Raw genomic sequence first — 23,010 nt, 5'->3', positions numbered from 1 at the left:
TGGAGCAGCAGCATCAGGCATCAGGCCAGAGCAACAGGCTCTGATGGACATACAGCGCCCGTATTTTCCAAACCGAAACTCATGACACATGGCTTGACAAGTATGATTGTACTTATGGGAACAACAGGACAGAATATTTACAACCCAGGGCTGCCCTGGAAAATCTAGGGTATATAAACACCACATCCATAAAGGCATTGAAAGTGGGAAGGCTAACATAACCTACTTTGAATTCTGCAAGTGCTGGCCAGCACATGTGAAAGGAAGCTGAAGTCACCCTCGTCTCTATTTATTTCTATCATAAATGCATTACATATTTTTGACACATTTAGGATCTCTATTCCAAAGACTTGCCATAAGAATAGCAGGTGATATCTGAATGAAATAGATTTTTACAGTTGAGTAGAAAAGCATGCATCATATCAGATTAGATTGTTTGCCAAACTTGCCTGCCCAGCCCTTGCAGGGGAACTAAACTCACCCAGAGACTTCAGTGTATCAGAAGAGAGGAAATATTCTCAGAAAGCCCGTGCATGCTTGCACACAGCTTTCAGACTAGGCTCCATGAGTTTCCAGAAAGAAAATTCATCAATTCAAATTTGTGCCACTTTTTTTCTTGCCTTACATCCATTTAATTACTTGCATGTGAGAGTCATTGTTTCTTATACGACACCCCCCCAAAAAAATACTTTAGTGAAAGCTTCTTGTAGAAAGAAAAACAAAGGTCAGTAACCTAATATCCCCAAGCAACCCTACAACAACAAACCAGGGAGGGAAAAAAGTGAAGAAATGCTCAGAACAGGGAAAAGATCTTCGTCTGTTTATTCTTTTGACAGTGAATAAAAGTTACGTTTTTCCCAATAACTGTAAATTGCTCATGTGTCCAACTTTTAGAGAATATATAAGGAGGCCCCATAAAAGATTAGAAGAGTTATTCTGTGTGAGTTAAGAAACTTTTTTAAGGACTAGAAATGCATCAATACAATCCATTTTGTCGTGACACACAGAAACTGGAAGTAGGAAAATGCCTGAGGGATTACCTAACAAAAGGAAAGCTCCTCCCTGTCACATGAGGAAACTGAGGCACAGCAGCATGTCCAAGGTTAGCTAGTTGTAACTGAATCAAGGCCGAACCCCATCTCCTGCAGAGCTTATGGATGAGTTTATTCATCTGTAAAATGAGGGTGCCGAACTCCGAGGTCAATGCCAACCATAACATCCTGCAATGCCGTATTGATTGATTGCTTTGTAATCTACTTATTTGTATTTTGGCTCTTAAATAAAGGTAAGGCTGCCAGGTTTGACATATTTCTAGCCCTTAGAAAGCTGACCTGACAGTAAAGCCCTTCCAAAACATTTATAGAGACAATGTTCAGAACAATTTGCAGAATTTAATAAGGTGACACATTTTGAAGCATGGCGCAGTCGGTTACAGGCAGCCAACCTGAATGGATGCATGTGAGGGAGGTATTATTTTTTTTTAATTTTCAAGATGTCACTGACAAGGGAGACATATGCCAAATGGTAACCTAGGTCTCCGTTTAAAAAAAAAAAAATCCTTGACAAAGGCATGAAGAGCAATGAAGAGCATGGTACAAGAAGAATGAGTGAAACATCAAAATAGGATACCGGGAATGAGAAGACATATTGATTAAAATTATTTAAAGTCATCTGAGGCCTCTTCTTTTCCACTTACACCTGGCCCCAAAATACTGCCATGCAGAGGGTTCCCGACATTTAATAGCTTAGTAGTGATCTAGGATAGATCCTCTTAAATCAGAGACTACAAATTAGTATAAAATCAGAGTATAGTTTTAAAATCTTCTATGCTAGTTATAATATTCCTTATTTGTCTTTACCATAGACTCTTACCAGTATTTCATAGATCTCCAGGTAGGATTTACACAGTAAAAGAAAAAAATGGCTATGTGGAATAAATATTGAATGAATGCTCAAATTGTTAAAAGCAAGAAGAGCCAAATTACTACTATAATCTAAAAAAAAAAAATGGTTTGATCAGATGTAGTATATTTTACATGTATTATATAGGTAAGATGCTTTAAAACATAATGGGGAATAAGCCAATAAGCAGAACATTCTTTTTTAGGATCACGGAGTACTTTTTCATAATACGTAGATTTAGTGGAATATCTACACCACCAAAATCATGACTGGAAGCAAATAAGAAAACAAAAGTACTTCGAAAAATTATCTGGAAAAATTATTGAGCAGTCTGGTTGCCTGATTTCCTGACTTATCTCACAACTCTCAGGTTTCCAGGTGAAACTTCCAGATCTTAAATGCGTTTTCCTACATTGACAGAAGTACCCACACTTTGCAATGAAGCCAACCCAGTTTTGAGCTCATGGTTTACTTGCTGTTTGTTCTTGGGCAGTTACTTAACTTCTCAGTGACTGTTTCATTCTCTGAAATAATAATAACATCTGAATCACTAGATTCTTAAAGTGATTAGATTTGATGGTATCCAAAATTTAGCTGTCATGGTGTATGGCACCAGCAGGCATCCAATACGTGGAGGTAGTCCCAGTAACAAGAAAAAGAGTAGTAATGGTCCTTCTCATGTCTTTTTTTTTTTCTCTCTTGTGGCACATTGTCATGAAATTAACACAGGTCCTGGATTCAGAGAGGGTTGGGTCTGAAGTCAAGCTCTGCTCAGGTGGGTGACAAGAGATTGTCTCTGGTCTGTTTCTTCTTCCGCAAAATTAACACCTTGTTCTTACTATTCTTGTGAAAATTGAATAAGATAAGACATGTTGGTGCTACAACAGTGTCTGGCACAATGGAAGGGATTACACAGAAATGCTGATTCCCAGCACTCCTTGTCCTCACAAGTCACCCCATGCCTTTATTCACTCCAGCACAAGCATGTTCTGAGCCCAGGAAAAATACAAAAGGAGCAAGACTGTCCATTCTGGTTTCAAGAAACGGATAAAGAGGCAGAGAAAGAAAAAGAGAGATTATAGGATATGATGACAAATAACTTAAGGGAGTTATAAACCAATCTTGAGAACACAAAAGAATAAAGTTTTCTTGAAAAGTCTCTAAAAGATCTTAAATATTAGGCCACTTAACACCCACTAGAATGGCTACAATCAAAAAAACAAACAAAAAAACAAAACAAAAAAAAAAAAAAACACCACCACTGACAAAAACAAGAAAAACAACATAAAAAAGCAAGTTTGTGGAGAAATTGGAACCATTATACATTGCTCACAGGAATATAAAATTCCACAGCTACTGTGGAAAACAGTTTAGTGGTTCCTCAAAAAGTGTAACATAGGGGCATCTGGGTAGCTCAGTCAGTTGAGCATCGGACTCTTGATTTCAGCTTGGGTTGTGGTCCCAAGGTCATGGAATTGAGCCTTGCATCAGGCTCCTTGGGGAGCCTGCTTGGGATTCTTTCTCTCAGCCCCTCTCCCCCATTCATGTTCTCTCTCTCTCTCTCTCTCTCTCTCTCTAATTAAAAAAAAAAACAGGGGTGCTCAGGTGGTTCAGTCAGTTAAGCATCCAACTCTTGGTTTTGGCTCAGGTAGTGATCTTGCGGTTTGTGGGTCCAAGCCCCGCATCAGGCTCTGCGCTGATAGTGTGGAGTCTGCTTGGGGTTCTCTCTCTCCCTCTCTCTCTACATGCCCCTCCCCCTCTCACTCTCTCTCAAAATAAATAAGTACACTTAAAAAAATTAAAATAAAATAAAATCATTTTTACAGTGCAACATAGACTCGAGACCCAGCAATTTCATCCCTAGGTATATACCCCCAAAGAATTGAAAGGAGATTTTCAAACAGACACTGGTACATGAAAGTTCACAGCAGCACTATTCACAATTACCAAAGTGTGGAAACAACCCAAGCAGAAAAATACAAGGTGATATACACAATGGAGTACTATTCAGTCAGAGTAAGGAATGAAGCATTGATACATGTTACAGTATGTAGGATCTTTGAAACATTATGTTAAGCGCAAGAAGCCAGTTACACAAGACCATGTATTATGTGATTCCATTTACATAAAATGTCCGGAATAGGCAAATCCCCAGAGACAGAAAGTAGATTAGTGGTCGATTAGGGCTGAGGGAGATGGAGAAATCAAGGGAGGGAGTAAGACCTAAAGGGTATAGTGTTTCTCTTTGTGGAGACAAAAATATTCTAAAACTGACACTGGTGATGGTTGTATGTATCTGTGACTATACTAAAACTGCTGAATTGTAGGCTTAAATGGATCAATTATAAGGTATGTGTATTATATCTCAATCTGTTTTTAAAAAGAAAGAGAAGGAAACTAAAAATAAAAATATGAAAACACACACACATGCACACAATGTCCTAGGAGTTTGGCCAGACTTCTGCTAGATCCAGTAGAGATAGTGACGTTGGTGACCATTCCAATGCTAGAGCTGAAAACAAAAACTTCACAAAACTAAGAGTATGGCAGGCACAGAGGGTAAGAATGGAACCACTCGTCCAAAGCCCAAGACAGAGAATGGAGCTAGTGTCTTCTGCAGCACTGAGAGGACAAGTGGGAGCCAGGACATGGGAAAGGGGGCCAGAGAACAAGGAGACATGCGATCACTATGGATATGGAAGAGTTGCCCCCATCAGAGGCCTGGAAAGCAGGCTTCAGAGTGACCCTGCCATTCACTGGGCACGTGTGCAGGCAAGCTTGTGATCTTTCTTAAGCATCCGTTTCCTGTAAAATGGTAATAAACATAATGCTCACCTCACAAGATGCTTTCAGGGTTTAATGAAACAAGATAGGTAAAGCATGGAGTCAGAGTCTGGCAAACAGTACGCAGTCAATAAGTATTAGCTCCTTGAATCTGTGGGAAGCCAAGAGTTTAAAGTGAGAAATGTCCAGTTATCAACAAAATGTTATGTCAGATGATAAAGGTTTCAAGCTTTTTGAACTTTTGAGTAATTTATACACATTATCACTAATTTAACTTCCCCTGATCCATCAAGAAATACACATGGTTTTTTAAAAACCTCTAGAGAATGATGGTAAATGTCTCCTAGACTAATGATACTGATCTGGCCTCGGTAGCTCAAGCTTAGCCATAAAAATAACAAGTTCTTTTATGATGATATTCTAATTAAATATCCCAAACTTTATTCCAGGTATCTGCAATCCAGTATTGGCAGAGCTAATTCAACCAAGAACATTCTGGCCAGCAAATAATAAATTCTCAGAAGCCAAAATTTCCATTTACACCTGTAAATAGAAAATTCAATTTAATGCAAATTGTTAAATAATAAGACCAGTGGGCAATGAACCATACTAAACACATCACATGAAATGGATCAGTCATGCAGCATGGTGACCAGGAAAGAAATTTGTGACACATTCTGTTCTGTAGCTAAATGCTACGTGTTTACACACGCATGCACACACACGCACGAGCACTGAACAAGGCACTTCCACAGAGACACAGCACACACATGAAAAATGTACAAATTCGGATGAGTGGCTGGTTACATTCCTCTCTATTTAAAATCTTTTGGTCACCTTCCATGGGATCATCTAACCATGCAGAATGCTATTTTATACAATGCTTGGCAGAGCAGTTGTTAGGCAGAGGAATCCTGTAAACGGTTTCATTGAAGCTAAAAATCATTAAGAAGTAGATTCGGGCATGCTCTTTTGTTGGACCTCCTCCTTGAAAAAGTTCAGAAATCACTGTCCACAAATTTAAAAGTAGCAAAATAGTTACAGAACCCCTTTAGCTGTGAGGCACATGAGTCAGATTAAAACCACTCAATGTAGATAATTTTTTTTCTTACCATAATTTGGACAATAGGATATTGCTATGCTTCAGAGATTTTGGAGGTTGTTCAAGGTGCTAGATTTAGGATGTATGTTACAGTGTGTCCAGAGAGCAAGGAAGTTGGGGGTGAAAAGTTTGGAAGAAAATAGGTTTGATTTTTAAACATTTTCTAGCTTTCCGCTCTCTCTCTTTTCTTAAAGAAAACATCATGCATCTGAGCTTAGAAACAGCTTAAAAGAAAAAAAAAATCACATGGATCGTCTTTCGTCCTAGTCACCAAGGCGCTGACACCCTAACACAGGCTGTTATAACAAGAGAGTAGAATCCTTAATGCTGACGTAACACTTTTGCTTTTTGGGTTCCCAGAGTCTGAAGAGTATACAGACCAAAGCCAAGCAAATCTTAGTGGCAGATTTTTTCCCCCATATGTGTTTGTGAAGTACCTGTTTGCCAGAAGCTGGAGGATTTCACAGCAAGTGGGACTTTCAGGCTAAAACCAGGAAATGCCAGGGTGAGTCTGGACAAGTTGGTCACCCCAAGTATTTGTCAATAAAAGACTACAACTGGCACTTAATCATAATATTTGATGTTACACACACATCAAATCAACACACATGTATTGAAATAATTTTAAAATCATGCCATTTAAAAATGAGAATGCAAAATATTCAGCTAAATGATATACTAATTATTCATTAATTTCCCTCAGCATCCTTTTGTTATTTCTACTTCTGTGAGCTCCCATCAAACCTTAAAGGAAATTTTCAGGTGTATTTTCCAATCAAAAGGACCCATGGTCAACCTAAGAATTTACCCCAAGCCCACTGGTCCTCAGGAAATTGGAAAATTTTGAGAAAAGGGTTTTAATGTAAAATTGTTTCTATACTGAATCAGAGAACTGATTTTACTTTTTGAATAATTCAGCTGAAATTTATGTTAGCCTGAAATATTAATATAATTAAGGAAGTAAAATATTATCTGGAATATGGCTTTACCCCAATCAAAATAAAACATCAAATCCTTTTCTTTATTTTATCAGCTGAGCTTAGCATTTTCTTCTTGCCTAGAAATTTGTTAATGAAACTAATACAGTGAAAGAAAGTTTTTATATTTACCCACCTTTGTCACTCTCCACTTACATCTTCACATCTTTAAGAAAAATGAAAACACAGAGTAGCAAAATTATATTTGTTCCTTTCTAAATTCATTGTAGGTATATTTGATTTCTTCCAAATTTCCAATGGTATCTGCTATATTTCGTTACTGAAATATTTCATGTAATTAATTAAGAAGTAGGGATAATGTAGGACCACTTCATCCAAAGATCTACCAGCATATGGAAAACACTGCAAATTACCAAATAAGTCCATTGAGTGAAACATAAAGTAAAAATGAGTTCAAGAGACAGCTGGACATGTTTATGTAGGCAAGGGGGTTGGAAGATATGCTGACAACACAGAGAGGTGTGTTGCAATAAACTTGAAGGAGACAGGCCATTGGGCCAACCATCCCTTTTCTATCCAGGAATTCCTTATGTTCTCATTAGTGTCTCACATCTGGACAGCTGTGTTATTAAAATCTGGTCCTAAACTCGAATCAATGAAAGGGTTTGGTGTCTCAATTTCATTCTTCCTTTACGTATTGAACACACACACACACACACACACACACACACACACACACACACACACATTTCAACTTTTGTTCAAGGAAGCATTTCACATCCAGATGTCAGATTTCTGTGACTCATGGCCAAGGAGAGACAAGGGCTCTGTGAACAAGCTTGTTCTGATCATGTCCACCTCTGTCTGATACGAGTACATATTCATGGCACCTCACTTTCATAAATACAACATTCTAAGCAGTCCTTTGCATGACCACCACCTTCAGTTTGGAGTTAGGCCTCAAGCTTCTATAGCTCAGTTTCTTAGGAAGAAAAAAATATTTTAAGGGTTAGAGAAAAAGGGCAGTTCTCATTCCTTTATCTTTCCTCATCTTTTAAAATATGTGGTTAGGAAAGATTTTGTACAGGATTGGTTAGAAGCCAAGAGTTTCACTGACCCTTTTAGTCATTGCCATTTCACATTTCTTGCCTCAGGAAGTGGTTGAGCTTTTGAACACATTCATATTTTAATATAAATGATGTGGGCATAACCTGCATCTGAATATAAATACCAAGCACCTGCTTTAGCACTTTATAATTAACACACACTTGGATCCCCACTGTGTCATTTGCTCTAAATCATGGTCCCCTTAGGTTGGTGCTATTATCTTATGTTTTTACACATAGAAACTGAGATCCAATGAAGGTAAGGGACTTGGCTAAAATCACTTGCCCAAGTGGTAAGTGGTCGAGTTAAAGCATGCGCTGTGTAGATCCACCTTTAAATATGTGTGTGTGTGTATATATATATATATGTATATATATACACACATATATAAATACATATATAAATACGCATATATAAGTAAATACACACACACACACATATACATGCATACTTGGAAACATGGATATAAGATGAACTTACATTCAAACAGAAAATAAAGTCCCATCTCTAATGTGAGTTTTAAAAAAATAAAGTTGAGCAAAAACATAAACAAATGATAAACTTAAATCTATTGGGTCCATTTCTAAAGACTTAATCCTACATGGTAACTAGATAAGCATATGTACTATTTCATTCTCACAAGTTAAGAGTAAAGATGCCTGGGGGGTGTCTGGTGGCTCAGTCATTTAAAGGACCTACTCTTGGGACTCTCAGTTTCAACTCAGGTCATGATCTTGCGGTTTGGTGAGGTGGAGCCCCACATTGGGCTCCGCACTGACAGAGCGGAGCCTGCTTGGGATTCTCTCCCTCTTCGCTCTCTGCCCTTCCCCCACTCACATCCCTCTCTCTCATTAAACATTAAAAAAAATTTTTTTTAAGGGTAAAGATACCTAAGGAAACAAAATTCATACAATTTACTAATTAAAGACTTCTTTATAGTTTTGCTATCCTTTTGTTGTTGTTGTTGTTTTAGGCTAAAAAAATTATAGCCATTACAGTTAATAATAAATGAATCAACATACTGAATTGTTTGTTTATATTTGTTTAAATTTCAAGCATCATACCCTTCGCAGTGAAAACCCAGGCACCACCTGTGTTCTAATGAACTGACACTGAAATAATATTGTCTCCACAAAAGCCAAATCCACACTCAGAAGCTATTAATTGCTCTTGGTGTACACAGAAGCCTTACTCAATATTTGGGCATCACAGATAGTATTGGAATACAAACCAATAGGTGAGAGAGAGAGAAAGAGAGAGAGAGCAGCTGTGGTGGCAGGACGAGGGCACTGAGGAAAGAGAGACCGAGCCTGACACCTAAGGAGGACAAGACACCCTAGAGCCTCATAAGGAGCAGCTCCCCAATACCCAATCCCTTCTGATTATTCACTGTATCTGCTTTGGTGCCCATTCCATCATTTGGTTCTCTCCTGGAACAAGTGCCCTGGCCTGAACCCCAGTTTGAGGCTCCTCCCCCAATAATCCGTCTAGCCCTTACCAGTAGCCTCCTGTCAGTCACCAGAGCCTATCCATGAGACCCAGTAGCTGATTGGAGTCCTACTTCCACTGAAACAGAACCCCTCAGAAAGTAAGACGTACTGCCTCATACTTGGCAAGAAGAGCCACTGAGCACCTGAAAGAGCCCTGGATGTTGAGGTCAGCCTCTCATGAACTTTGTGCATCAAAGCCCTCCAGCTACTGTCGTTGAAACATTGGCCTCCCTCCCTGAAGTTCTGACATTAGACTTTCTCCTCACTCCCTCCGAGCCAGCTCTGAGGTCCCAACATGCCTTTAGCCCAGCCTGGAAGGGTTATAACATGTCACAGGTGATTTAAACTAATTTCAGTGGTGGTTAATGGATTTCAAAGACCTGACCTTTTGTGCATTAGGAAGATCTACTCTTCCCTTCACTTTATTTTGTAGCTATCATTTGGCTGGATGGCCTGCTGTCTATATTCCCAATAGCATTCATCACGCACAATCTGTCTTCCCTGCCAGCCTGCAACGATTAGGTCTGTATCCTTATTCTCGGCATGGAGTCCAACACATAGTAGGGAATTGGTAAGCATTTGCTGAATGAATAAATATGTGATACACGTGTATAATTGTCAATCAGTTCATTTGTTTAGGACATGAAGTGCCCCATCACATATTTGAATTTATTAATTGGCCAATAATCCTGATGCATTAGTAAACACATTTAAACTTTAACATATTGGGGTGCCTGGGTGGCTCAGTCGGTTAAGCATCCGACTTTGGCTCAGGTCATGATCTTGCAGTCTGTGAGTTCTGGCCCTGTGTCGGGCTCTGTGCAGACAGCTCAGAGCCTGGAGCCTGGAGCCTATTTCGATTCTGTGTCTCCCTCTCTCTCTGCCCGTCCCCTGCTCACGCTCTGTCTCTCTCTGTCTCTGAAAAATGAATAAATCTTAAAAAGAAAAATTAAACTTTAACATATTTACACATAAGGGCACACTTTCAAAAACCATTTAACCAATGTCTAGGCGTAGGTAGGAGGAAGATTACAAATATCTTTGCATTCAGTTGTTGTTTCATAGTATATACAGAATTTAGTTTGTATTACTGGCCTCTCAAGAGAGAATTGAAGCACAAATAATATGTTTTTATCTACCATCTTAACATGTGAAGTTTTTCTCCCTTCAAAAGAGTATTTGCCAACTTTGCTTTATAAAATTCTAAGTAAACAGAAGGAAAAGACAGCCCCTTACTGGAAGTAGCATTTTCATTCAACAACAGAACTATAATAAATATACCTTTTCTTGGGCTTCACATTCATCAGCAAAAAGTCCAGAAAACTATAGGTAGAATATATTGAGATAGCCTCCTTATCTTTACTTAAAACTAATAATTTTGTGACTTCATGACAAAAGGAAAAAATTATTTTTCAATGTTCAGTATCTATACGATCCCGGCTGCCCCTACTTTCCCATCTCAAATAAACCCAAATAATTTTCCAATTTTGTTCCCAAACCACTTTCTTGACCAACTGTTTATGACTTGGTGCCTTTATGTACTAAAGACAAGTGACAAACCAGTTATGGAAGAGAAGAGAAAAAATCTCTTCAGGTTGCTCTCCTAAAACCAAGGCTCCCTTTCTAATGTGTACACATATTTGTACATGTATGTATCAGAACTAATCTAAGTCACAGGGCAGAATTCAATTCCATTTTGATGGCACTCTGCTATGACTCTGAGCCAGTCCCTTCAACACTCTGTTTCCTCATCTGTCACAAAAGAGTACTAAAATTTGCCCTTGGCCAGTTTCACAAAGATGATTCCATATCTGAAAACATACTTGGGGCTTCCAAAATGGGTTTATTTCATCTGACTCCATCAAAATCTTAATTTCCTCCTTTTCCAAATGGGGCATAATAATATCTGCCAACCTTGAAAGTTTATTGTAAGGATCAAGTGAAGATAATACATATGCAAAAGCTTTGAAATTTGAAAATGTTTTACATGTGAAAGTTATTTTTATTCGAATACTTTCACAAATGCTTGTCTAATCTAAATACAAGTTATTGCAAACTACAATGAGACCTTTCCGATTGGGGGGGGGGGGGCCCTGTTAATATGAAGTGCAGGAAAGCTGCGTTGCTCCTGTAGCTAAATGCATCATCTGCAGAACATGCGTGTGCTTGGTGTTCTTTGTTCAGCAGTGAAAATCAGCTCCTACCATGACATTCACGTTCACTTCAAAATGTATTTTTAAGTGTCCACCGTGTGCCAGATACTTACTAGGAGTCGAGGGTATGCCTTAGCTCAGACTGCTATACAGCATACCATAGACTGCGTGGCATAAACAATAGACATTTAGTCTTCATGGCTCTGAAAGCTGCGAATTCTAAGATCAAGGTGCCAGTGTGTTCACTTCCTGGTGAGAACTGGCTTCCTACCTTGTAGACAGCCACCTTCTCGCTGTGTGCATGGGGACAGCAAGCTCTCTGTGTCCTTTTTCTTACAAGGGCACTAATCTCACCTTGGGCTCCCACCCTCATGACCTCATCTCAGCCTGATTACTTCCCAAATGCCCCACCTCCACACACCATCACATTGGGAATTAGGCCTTCAATAAATCGGTTCTGGGAGATAGAACGTTCGGACCAGACGAGAGTATAAAGATGAAAGTGGCAGTGTCCCTGGCCTCAGAGAAGCCTTATTCTAGTTGAAAGAAGACACATAAAGGCAACACAGCAGTGCAGAGTGTTAAGTGCTGTGAGGACACAGAAGAGCCAGCCTCAGACTTCTAGGAGGAGATGACATGTGAGCTGAGTTAAAGAATGAACGCTCAAGTCAGCCACACGAAGGGAAAGGAGAGAATACTCCCAGTAAAAAGCATAGGTGCAAAGGCCCTAACATTGGAAATAATATGGCTTAAGGGGAAATACAAACAATAGTACAAAAGGTAATGTGCCCTTTGAAGATTGGCAGGAGACGAAAATGAAGAAGAGAATGTGTTCCACCCAAGAGAGCCTCATGTGCTTGGCTAAAGAACCTGTGGTTTATGGCATAGGCATAAGAAATGCTGCAGTATTCAAACCATGGGGACAGGCAGGATTAAACTGGCCCGGTTGCTTGGATTCTCGATTTTATCCAAAACTATGGAAGAGGTACAAAGTTTAAATTGAAAGGTTATCATTTCAAAACAATATTCATAAATATTTAAACACCCACCCTCAGGGGTCCATCTTTGAGGTTCGCTGAGTTTGAGGAATACCACAGTCATGTCATTGGGAACTGCTGACAGTGGTGACACAGTCAGATAGATGTTGTTGTAGATCAATGACTCATACCGGTGATGGAGAATAGATACGAGGGAGGAAAGACTGGAAACAGGAAAGCCAGTCGGGAGGTGGGCACAGCGTTCCAGGAAAGAGATGACGAGTACCTGAAACAGGGTAAGATGAAAGTGTGGAAGATTTGGGAAACGTGAGCACATGTCAGGAACTTGTGGAGGTAAGATCATTAGCATTTGCTGACTCATTAAATATGATTTTTTTTTTTTTTTTTTAAGAAAAGAGTCAAGGGGCACCTGGGTGGCTTAGCGGGTTAAGCGTCTGGCTCTTGATTTTGGCTCAGATCACAATCTCACATTCGTGGGTCTAAGCCCACAGAGGGCTCCTGTTGCTGACAGCATGGAGCCTGCTTGGGATTCTCTCCCTCCTTCTCTCTCTCTCTCCCCCCTCCCTCACTCATGCATTCTCTCTCTCCCTTTCTCAAAAATAAATAAACTTTTAAAAAAATTTTTAAAAAGGAGTTAAAAGTCACCCCAGGATTTGGGCTTGGAAGACTTGGGATGGACAGTTGTGCCCTTCAATAAGCTGCAAAATATAGGAGAAAGTCAAAAGTTAGATTATCCCTTCAGCTCTGACCATGTACATTTCTACATACCGATGAAAATCCAGGTGAAGATGTTCTGAATTCCTCCCGATAGTCTTCTCTGATTCTCCTGTGAAAAATCACAAGCATTTGCAAGGTGATCAGAATTAGTGGGCCATTCGGCTTTATCTCCTTCCTCACTTCCGGTGGCCATGTCTAGACTTCCTATATGACCTGGGTTTGCCTCCTTCACTATTTTCTCCGATGCTTCTTAGCATCTATGACAGAGTAGTGGCTGCCTGAGTGTGGTTTTCTTAGGGAAGCACAAACAACCCAGTTCCTTAAGCTCCTTGGTTTTTTAACCTTTTCAATAACACGCCATATGTCACTGACTTGAGGACTATTCTTAAATAAGTAACCTAGAAGAAAATTCAGTATCATACCATCCACAGTCTCTTAGCCTCCCATGTCCCTATTTCTGAACTTTATTTCATTTCCAACAACTTCGTTTCTAATCTTGCTCCTGGATTCCCAATTATAATAAAACAAACACTGATCTCAGGTGGGGAATAAGCATCAGAAACAGATGAACTCATAAGACAAAAATCTTATGTCTCTGTCCTCCTGTTTTCATGCAAATGTCCCCAGTAATTAAATCAGGGAAAGAAAATGTAGCAAAAACATATCAGCCAAATGGTTTCAAAATTTCAAAAGAAGCTGTAAATATGGTCTTTTTTAGAAGATCAGGTTCTAACTAGAGTATGAGAAAGGGTAACAGTTGTTCTGATGAAGCAGTTTTTAAATTCTTGTCAGTGATTTAAAGAGAGATAACTGATGTATGTTGAAGAAGCTGGCAAGATTTTTAAATAGTTCGGACGCTACAGGGAGCATTTTTTTTTTTCTTAAAGCAATGTACTCAGAAGTGTTGGCAAGATTTTATTTGAACGTAGCAGTGCTTATGTGAGGAAGTTATTTTGAATTACCCTAGTATAAATATGTATGACTTTATTTGTATTGAAAATTTCCTTTGCAAGTGAGTGACTGAGGGACTGTTATATCTCTATTGCTTGGCAAATGATTTCAGTATTTCATTTTGGAAATAAAATACTCAAAACTCAAAAATAATGCCAGACTCCTGTTTATGACCACAGGTGATTTTTGTGCCTACGTTAATACCTTTTAACTCCTATTTGCCATGTGGCACAAATGGCATCTGTTGTCTTACGTCTGGCTTTTTTTATACAGTATTCATGCATGCAAGCATTCATTCATTCAGCAGACATTATTCAGAACCTCTCAGCCACCAAGCTCTATGCTAGGCACAAGGCAGACAGCAATAGTATTGAACTGGCCTTCCTTATAATATTTCGCGTAAGCATTCTGTTTCTTCTGGGCAGTTTTCTGCAATATAGTGGAAATTTCTAATCTTAGCATCATAGCTTATTATTTAAAAAGCTAAGCCTGTTGAAGGCTGTGGACAAGGCTAACTGTGAAAGATAGTTTTTCCTCTCAGCAGAGAACACCAAAACAAGGGTAAGAGGAGGTGAGGGCCCTGAGAAATAGGACCTGAAGGGGAAGGAAGAAGAGAGAGGGAAGGGTACTGGAGAAGCAAAGCATTGTAAATAGGGCTCATACTTTTCACCTCTGGACTTTTGAGCAACCAGTTACTGTTCTATGTGAAAATGAAACTCCTGGCAGGAAAATCATCTAGCCCCTGTGCTGATGGAGCCTGTTCGTTTACTTAAAGGAGAAACAAAACACAACCCTATACCTTCTTTGTTTTCCTTCTTCAGCTCTTGTGTGGTGTTAGCAGGTGAGGAGATCATTTATTCTCAAGTGCAACTTCACACTTGGCGGCATAAGCAAATCATACTTGTACTAGTCCGGTCCATTTCCTCCTTATGATTTCTTTCCTTTTTCAGAGAAAACCTCTTATTAAATTTTAATATATTTACTTAAAAATCAACCACGAGAAGGCTCATCAGAGCCATTTAAAGAGAAAGACAAATATATACACATAATTCTGCATATGCTCCTTCGTTTATCTGAGGCCACGTGTAAAGCTGATACAGCGGAAGGGAAATAAGCCAGCCTAACTTGATAAAAAAGGAAGTGTGTGAGTCTAAGTGTCTATGGTCCCTGCCTGCTACCCTCATCTATCCTCGTGCTCATCTCAAGCCGTTACAAGTGTGAAACAGGAGCTCACTTTACTTCCCTTTAAAGCTTTTTAATGAACGGCAGATTCCACAAAAGACAACAAATATTTACTATATAACAGGCACTGTCTTAGGGGATCGGGAAAGATACATCATGGGTAGATCATCTTCCTTTGTCAAATAAATTACTATTTAAAGATCCTAAGTGAAGCAACGATTAAAAATTTCCAAGTGATGGGGTGCCTGGGTGGCTCAGTTGGGTAAGCAGCCGATTTTTGATTTGAGCTCAGGTCATTATCTCACCGTTTATGAGTTCGAGCCCCATGTCAGGTTCTATGCTGATAGTGCAGAGCCTACTTGGGATTTTTTCTCTCTGCCTCTCCCCTGCTCCCTCACTCTCCCTCTCTCAAAATAAATAAACTTCAAAAAATTTTCCAAGTGATGGTTTTGCTTCAGTATCATAAAACGCATTACTTTGCCCCAAATCCAAAGTTCAAAGTGATTTCAAATTGCAAAACATACTTCACCCAATCCTGAACATTCTCCTCAAGCACGCAAGAACCCTCCCTCGTAGAAGTAGAGATCATCTTTACCTAATGACCGTGGCAAACTATTGTAAATAACTTTTCAATATCCTATATAAATGCCAGATGATAGTAGGTAATAATACACCTCAGGATCATGCTGATTTTTCTAAACTGAAATTCCAAATACTTATGAGATAGATAAATTAAGCTTTAAAAGAATGAGGTTTTAATTTTTCCTTCTTGTTTTGAAAGGCCAAGAATTTTCTGTGAACATTCAGTTTTGTTCTGTCCCTCTTGTCTAGAAGGGTACTAGCCATGTGCCAAGAACAATAGAAATACCAGCTTCCCTCAACCCAGAAAAAATACCCCTTTGCCACAGGAGCCATACTTACGGTTCCACAATGGCCAAGGAAAAACCTAATAGGAACAGATTGTGTGTGCCTGTGTGTGTGTGTGTGTGTGTGTGTGTGTGTGTGTGGCAAAGTCAGTTCCAGGGAGAGAGAAAGAAGCCTGGTTTGCACAGTAGTAGAACCACTAGAACAATATGCTCCGTCCCTGTGTCCACGGCCCAGTCCTCCCCTGACGCCCTCCTTTCTAGGGCATGGGGTAGAAAAGTCACATACACAGTAGATCATGCCAGGGCCTGCTGACACAACCCTACTCCCAGATTTACGGGCAGGAGAGTGAAGCAATGTCTGTGCTACATATGTAGTCTTACTTTTATTTTCATTTTTTTAGGTAGATGTTTCAGCACTTGACTGGGGGGAGTGGGAAGAAGATATTGCAGGAAAATTTCTCAGTGCTATTACATCCCCTCTACCCACTCCGCAATCCCTTCAATCTTCTGAAGTTTGGGTGACGATCAGTGAAGAGCTTTGGACGGTGTTAAGAGCCTCTTCTTTTTACCTAGCACAAATAGGATCTCTGATACTTCCTGGCCATGCTAAGCTGGCTACAAGACTACTTCCTCCCATGCCAGGTCATACGGAGAGAATGAGGTGGGAAAATATTTTTCCTTACAATGACAAATGGCCATGTGAAAAATGGAGTCTCAGGGGCTAGTATCGTGATGTTTATTATCATGAACACCTGACCTTTCCCACTACAAATTGAGAAATTCCATGGTAGTTTTCTAACTTTGTTATCAGTGAGCATTGATTTCTGTACAATGAAAGAATCAGTTAAATAATTCCTAGTAAATCATAAAATAGTTAAAACAATTAAATAACAATAAAATAATTATAATAATAATTAAGCATATGCTACATCTACTCTACTTTTTTATAACTTAACTTCATGTTTTTCAGGTAATTCATGGGAAAAAACTCCTATGTATTTTTTAAATGTTTGTTTTATTTCGAGAGAGAGAGAGTATGTGTGCACATGTGGGGGAGGGTCAGAGAGAGAGGGAGAGAGAGAATCCCAAGCAGGCTCTGCATTCAGCAGCTCAGCACAGAGCCCAATGTGGGGCTCAAACCCACGACCGCAAGATCGTGACCTGAGCCACTATCAGAAGTCACTCAACAGACTGAGCTACCCAGGAATTCCTATGTATTGATAGGTCCCAGATTTTCCTATGTACTGATATGCCTGTCCTGCATCAGACATTTTACATATATTGTTATTTTTTCTCACCACAACTAGCTTAAATCTAAGTGTTCTTTTGCTCTTTTTATTTTTCTTAATCTCTATGCCCAACGTGAGGCTCGAACTCACAACCCCGAGATCAAGAGTCATGTGCTCTACTGACCAAGCCAGCCAGGTGCCCCTCTTTTGCTCATTTTTAAAATGAGGTTCACAGGGGTTTAATATCTTGTTCTCAATATATAATTAGTACACTAAATGCATGAAATCAAATCCAATTCATCTGATTTCAACATTTGTATCTTTGCCTTTATAATATGCTATCATTGAGGAGAATATAAAGAAGCTAGTGTCAAATACATTGATGTTCAGTTTGCACTCAACAAGTGACAAAAGAAATTGTACAGAAAATAAAAACTATCCATGATCTTCATCACTGACTTGTCCTGTGCTTGGGCCCAACACTGGGGTCAGGGTGAGCCAGAAGGAACCCACGCATGGGAGCTTTCCCTGAGCTGGGGGTCCTGGAGAGAAGACCGAACTGAACTGTGAAGCAACAGACAACAAAGCTAGAGAAAGCATTTGACCTGAGCGTTTGACTTGAGCCAACGTTGTAACTAGAAAAATGAGCCGAAGCATTAGGTCCAAAGGCAAAATAAGCCATACGTGGAAACACAAGGACTAACCCACTCATCCAGGAAGATTGGAAGTCGATCATAATGCAGGGCGCAGGGTGGGTGGGCACAAGCGGTTCAGAAGTATATCTCAAAAGGTGAGATGATACTGAGTGAGATGTGCCTGGCCTTGGCCACGAAGGTGGACCTGACACATTCAAAGGTCCACACAGAACCAGACACTTAAATTCTAGAGAAAGTCATCAATTCTCTCTAGGTCACATCTAAAACTACCAGGCATAGAGAAGCAGGTTTGGGTTTTTTTCCTTAGCTGTTACCATTTCATAGTTGTGATTATCATGAAGAAGATCATTTTTGAGAAGAAGGTTTTTACATTTAAGTATCTGAAATAACTCTGAAAAAAAAATCACCCCTGAATAGTACATTAGAACTGAGTAGAGTACAAAGTTTATAACTTTGACCTCTTAACAGAATAAGGACTATTAAAGAAGACCACAAAGCAGTATGAAGCTATTTCCAGGTCACCAGACAATCTGTAGGTACAAACAATTGCTGGTCCCATTTCCCTTCAAAAAGGGAAAAAGTAAAAGGTACAGGTCACTCTGAGCCCCTAGTCTGATGTCCAAATGGCCCTTTTGGTGGCTTTGACCTATGAGGAGCAGGGAATGGGTCCTTAGAGACAGGAAACAATTAAGGGACACTTTCAGTGTTTTGAGGAGTCAGAGAAAACAACAACAACAAAAAGCCATCAGTGTTGGGATTAAAAATCGCAATAGTTTTTTTTCCCCTTAGCATTTGCATTGATTTTTCAGCTTTTGCATCAAAAAGAAAATCTGGCCTTGTGGATATTTAAGAGGCTAGGGAATTTCATTTTCCATTTAATAAACTGATTTTCTCCCCCACTATAGGTACTTGGAATTAGCACAAACCCCAGGATAACTACAATTCCAAAAGGGAATGTTCAGTTCATTATGAATGGTCTGACAGCAAATAACGGTCTGACAGCCAAATTCCTGGTCTCCAAATTTGTAAGTTTGCCTTTTTTTTTTCTCACAATTCTTACTCAAGACCGCTTCTGAGCTTTTGCACATTTAACCCTTACACTCAAAGACAGTATTACTCGTGTTACTAAAGAACACGAGAAACTTCAAGTTTATACACTTGAATTAAAAGAAGTCTGATATTTATAACCAAATTATGACCATCTTGAATACAATAAATTAACTGCTGAACTAACATAATAAAGAAATACTGTATTTATTCTCACGTCTGTGGCTACACATCCTTTGAACAGGTCTAAAGAATCATAAACCAGCCATAAATCTTATGATGTTTTCTATTTTATTTCTTCACTTTAATGACATAGTACTCATCTCTCAATAGGAAAATTATGAATGATACTAAAAGTTAAATAGTTGTTGTTGGTAGTCAAAATTAATTTATACTGTCTTTAATTGATCTGTATGTTCCACATTATTTTTTCAATTTTTCATTATAACAATAAAGCTACACCATAATGACGTTTCATGTATTACTTCATTGAATTCTCAATAAAAGCCCTAAGGAATGAACACTATTAATGTACCCACATTGTTGATAAGGAGACAAATTTAGAGAAAATTGCCTGTAATCATACAGGTAATCATCTGCCCTGTGAGTATCCAAAATAGATACTTTGAACTTCAACTGACACAGGGATATACAAATTCCGAGATATATTTGCGTGATCATTTTGACATAACTTTACACCAGTGCACATACTAATAAGTAAAAAAAAAAAAAAAAGTAAAATTACCTTAAGTACCACGTCTTAATTATTTGTCAACTGCCTCAATGATCCACTTTTGACCTGTATAAATAGACAACCGAGAAGTTCAATGATCAAATCCCAGTATGAAAATATGGTGCATAATTAGTGCACATCTCTGCATCTGGGGAGGACAGCGAATTGATTTTACATAGGGCATTGTTTTTCCTAATTAATTGTAGTTTTGTCACATGTTTGTATGTGATTGCTACATAAGTGGTTTACAAATTGTTAAGAAGTTTTATGGATATCTAGAAAGAATAATACAATTCAATGAACTTACACAAATGTTAAAGAGAAATTTTACATTAAAATGTTACTTTGTTTCTTTGTCCTGAGAGAATGAATTCTTTTTAAAAAAAACACAGTTAAAATCAAGCATTAGATATGCAAATATGTGTTCAGATCAGAGATACCAAAATTATTCAAATGATTAATTATTCATCATAAAATGTCAATTAATAATTATGAAGCATAAAAGGCATCTTTCTAATGCATCTTCATTTTTCTTGGCCTAAAAAGGGGCTTAATATACATGTTCAATTGACTTCTAACAAGTTTTAAAAATGCAACAAAGTAAACAAATTGTAAACAAGTGCAAACTCTGAATTTTAATAAGTGAACAACAAATGTGCTCAAAATGAACAAAAAGCAAAAAAAAAAATAAGGAAAACAAAAAACATAGACACATTCATGACCTACACGGCCCCATGCTCACTCACCTGCCAGGGAAGGGGTCAACCTGGCCAAGAAACCAACCCAACAACTCAAGTTGTGAATGTGTTTAGCAAGTACAAAATAAACATGATGTTTCTCTCCGAAGTGGAGAGAGGAGAGTGGGGAGGAGAGTGCCTTGGGAATTTTTTACACTTTGTGAATAGACATTAAAAGATAAAGCACAGTTTAAGTTTCCTTAAATTACCTATTATAACTCCTAAAGTCCATTAAGCACTGCTAAAATATCACTGTAAATGAAAATTTTTCACAGTTTTAATTGTCAATAATTTCCCTGTGTCAGCTATTTTGTTAATTTTTCCAGGAAGGTTATATCTTTTAAAAAGTCAGTTTGAGCTGATACAATTCAGAATAAGAAACCATTTGATTACTAAGCTATTGATTTATATTTATGATTATGATTATGATTTACTTAGCACTGACACCTGGTGAACTTGATGACCCAGGGAGTTATTTTAGTTAAGGCGTCCCTGACCTCCCGCTGGTAGATTAATTACATATTAAACACTGTGTTTTCAAAACTAAATGATAAATCTGGACCCTTGAAGGAGGCACAAAAGAATCAGAGCGAGAGAGGAGGGGATGCTAAGAAACAAAACAAGACATGGCAAAAGGAAGATAATCAGATAAAAAGAAAAGAGAACGTAGGAAATGCAATTGGGAAAGAATTTCAAGAAAATAAGGATAAAGGGCTGGGAGGGCTGACAGGAGGGCAAGAAGGAGGGAGGAAAGGAAGGGTTTTGGGTTTTTAATTCCCTGGCGAGGCTGCTGGCGTCCGCGCCCTTAACGCCACAGCCTTCCAAGTTGAGGCGAAAGCCACCTCCTCGGGCCTGCGTCGCATCCAACTTACTCCAAGTTTTCTGGTGACTCCTACAGGGCCCCTTTCCGTCCCCCCCCCCCCCCCCCCCCAGAGAGATTGACAGTCGCGTGGAGGAGGCTTTTCCAGGCACAGCCTTTCTCATGGTAATCAGCCCCCAGCATCACCTCCCGGCTGCGGCCGCTCCCGCTCCTTGCGCAGCTCGCGGACCCCGGGGACCGGAAACGGGGCGGCGGGCGGGGAGCAAGCTAGCTAGCGACCCAGGTCAGCTGACCCGGCGGCGGGGCGGGGGTCGCGGGGTTCGCGGGCGGGGACAGGTCCGGGGGAGGGCGGGCGGGGACCGACCCTCCCCTCCCCCCCACGTGCTCCTCCGCCCGTTCGGCGGGGCCTTACCCTGAGATCAAATGGAGGGACCGAAGCTGGGGGCGTGGGGGACCGAGCGCGCCGAGAATTGGGGGCGACAATCAGACCTGTTTTGCATCAATAAATTAAGACGCTCATTTGAGTCCTGAAGTTTGCTGGTTCCTGTCAGTGGAGACGTTGGCAAAAGCACTGAAGCCGAGATTCAGCCTTAACTTCAAAAAATAAAGGAAAATAAAATAAAAAGAACCCCCTCAGCTGGCCGCCCTGCTGGGGCCAGGTGACGTGCGTGATTCCATAGCCCGCGGGCCTCACAGCAGGAACGTTAGGGTCGGTCTGAGGTTCTCTGGTCCTTGATTTTGTTGAAAAGGGTTTCTCTGAGAGATGCTCCTGATTTTTTTTTTTTTTAATAGATTTTCCCCTCCTATCCTAGGCTCAACTCCGAATGGATTGGATTGCAAGTTTGCACGTGAGAAAACCGTTTGGCTTGGCTTGGACCCCTGCCGCCCCCCCCCCCTCCACACACACCCCAATCCAGGGGTCTCCTTTATCACCCTTTGCTTGCAACTCTAAAAGAAGTTGCCCACCTCCTGCGTAACAACCCAGGGTTGAAATAATTCCTCTAGATGAAAGATCAATTCCGTTTTCAAAACGAGAATAGTTTCCTTTTTTTAAATTTTCTCCACATGGTACAAAATAAACAGAATTTGCTTAAAAAAAAAAAAATCATTAGCTGTGGCCAAATTCGAATTCCTTCTACAGCCTGTGTGTTCAAGGGCAGAAACATTGTATCTCTTTGGGCTTCTGGGCCGGCAAGCGGAGCTGGGGGCTTGGGGGGTTGGGGGGGGGGAATCTGCTGTGAAAGTTGAGGAAATTGACAGACTGTGAGGTGAAGAGGGGGTCCGTCACCAGGTCCTGGCTGAAGGAAATTGGAAAACAAAAGTGCATCTTCTTACCCTGACTGGGTGGAGGGAATCCTGAGGGAGGCAGTTTATTTTACTCAAAGAAACCCTAAAGAATTGTTTTTCCTCCCTCCAGTGTCGATTGCAATATTATTTCATATTTACATGTATCTGTTGTTTTAATCCCCTTCGTCTGCGCTAATCTCGAAATGGATTATTAATGGGGAAGAAAGATCGGGAAGGAACGATTCATTTGCAGGACTTGTTTTGCTGTGTGAGGAGACGAAAGCACCAGTCCTCTCTCGACTTTTCCCTGC

The 23,010-nt window shown here is 39.8% G+C and overlaps 2 long non-coding RNA genes across 2 annotated transcripts; one reads left to right on the top strand and one right to left on the bottom strand.

Moving 5' to 3' along the window:
* Positions 1–805: 805 nt before the first annotated feature.
* Positions 806–22,217, bottom strand: LOC109502671. Its single transcript, XR_002744790.2, has 7 exons — positions 21,825–22,217; positions 19,868–19,921; positions 14,942–15,083; positions 13,243–13,300; positions 12,526–12,739; positions 4,738–4,837; positions 806–2,932 (listed from the first exon to the last, which is right to left on the bottom strand). It is a non-coding gene; the product is annotated as an uncharacterized LOC109502671 (long non-coding RNA).
* LOC111561848 lies at positions 21,564–22,260 on the top strand. Its single transcript, XR_002744792.2, has 2 exons — positions 21,564–21,695; positions 22,225–22,260. It is a non-coding gene; the product is annotated as an uncharacterized LOC111561848 (long non-coding RNA).
* Positions 22,261–23,010: the final 750 nt, after the last annotated feature.

Source organism: Felis catus, chromosome C1 (genome assembly GCF_018350175.1).
Source record: "Felis catus isolate Fca126 chromosome C1, F.catus_Fca126_mat1.0, whole genome shotgun sequence".
NCBI lineage: Eukaryota > Metazoa > Chordata > Mammalia > Carnivora > Felidae > Felis > Felis catus.
The sequence above is the reverse complement of the archived record's forward strand: the minus strand, read 5'-3'. Positions and strand labels throughout refer to the sequence as shown.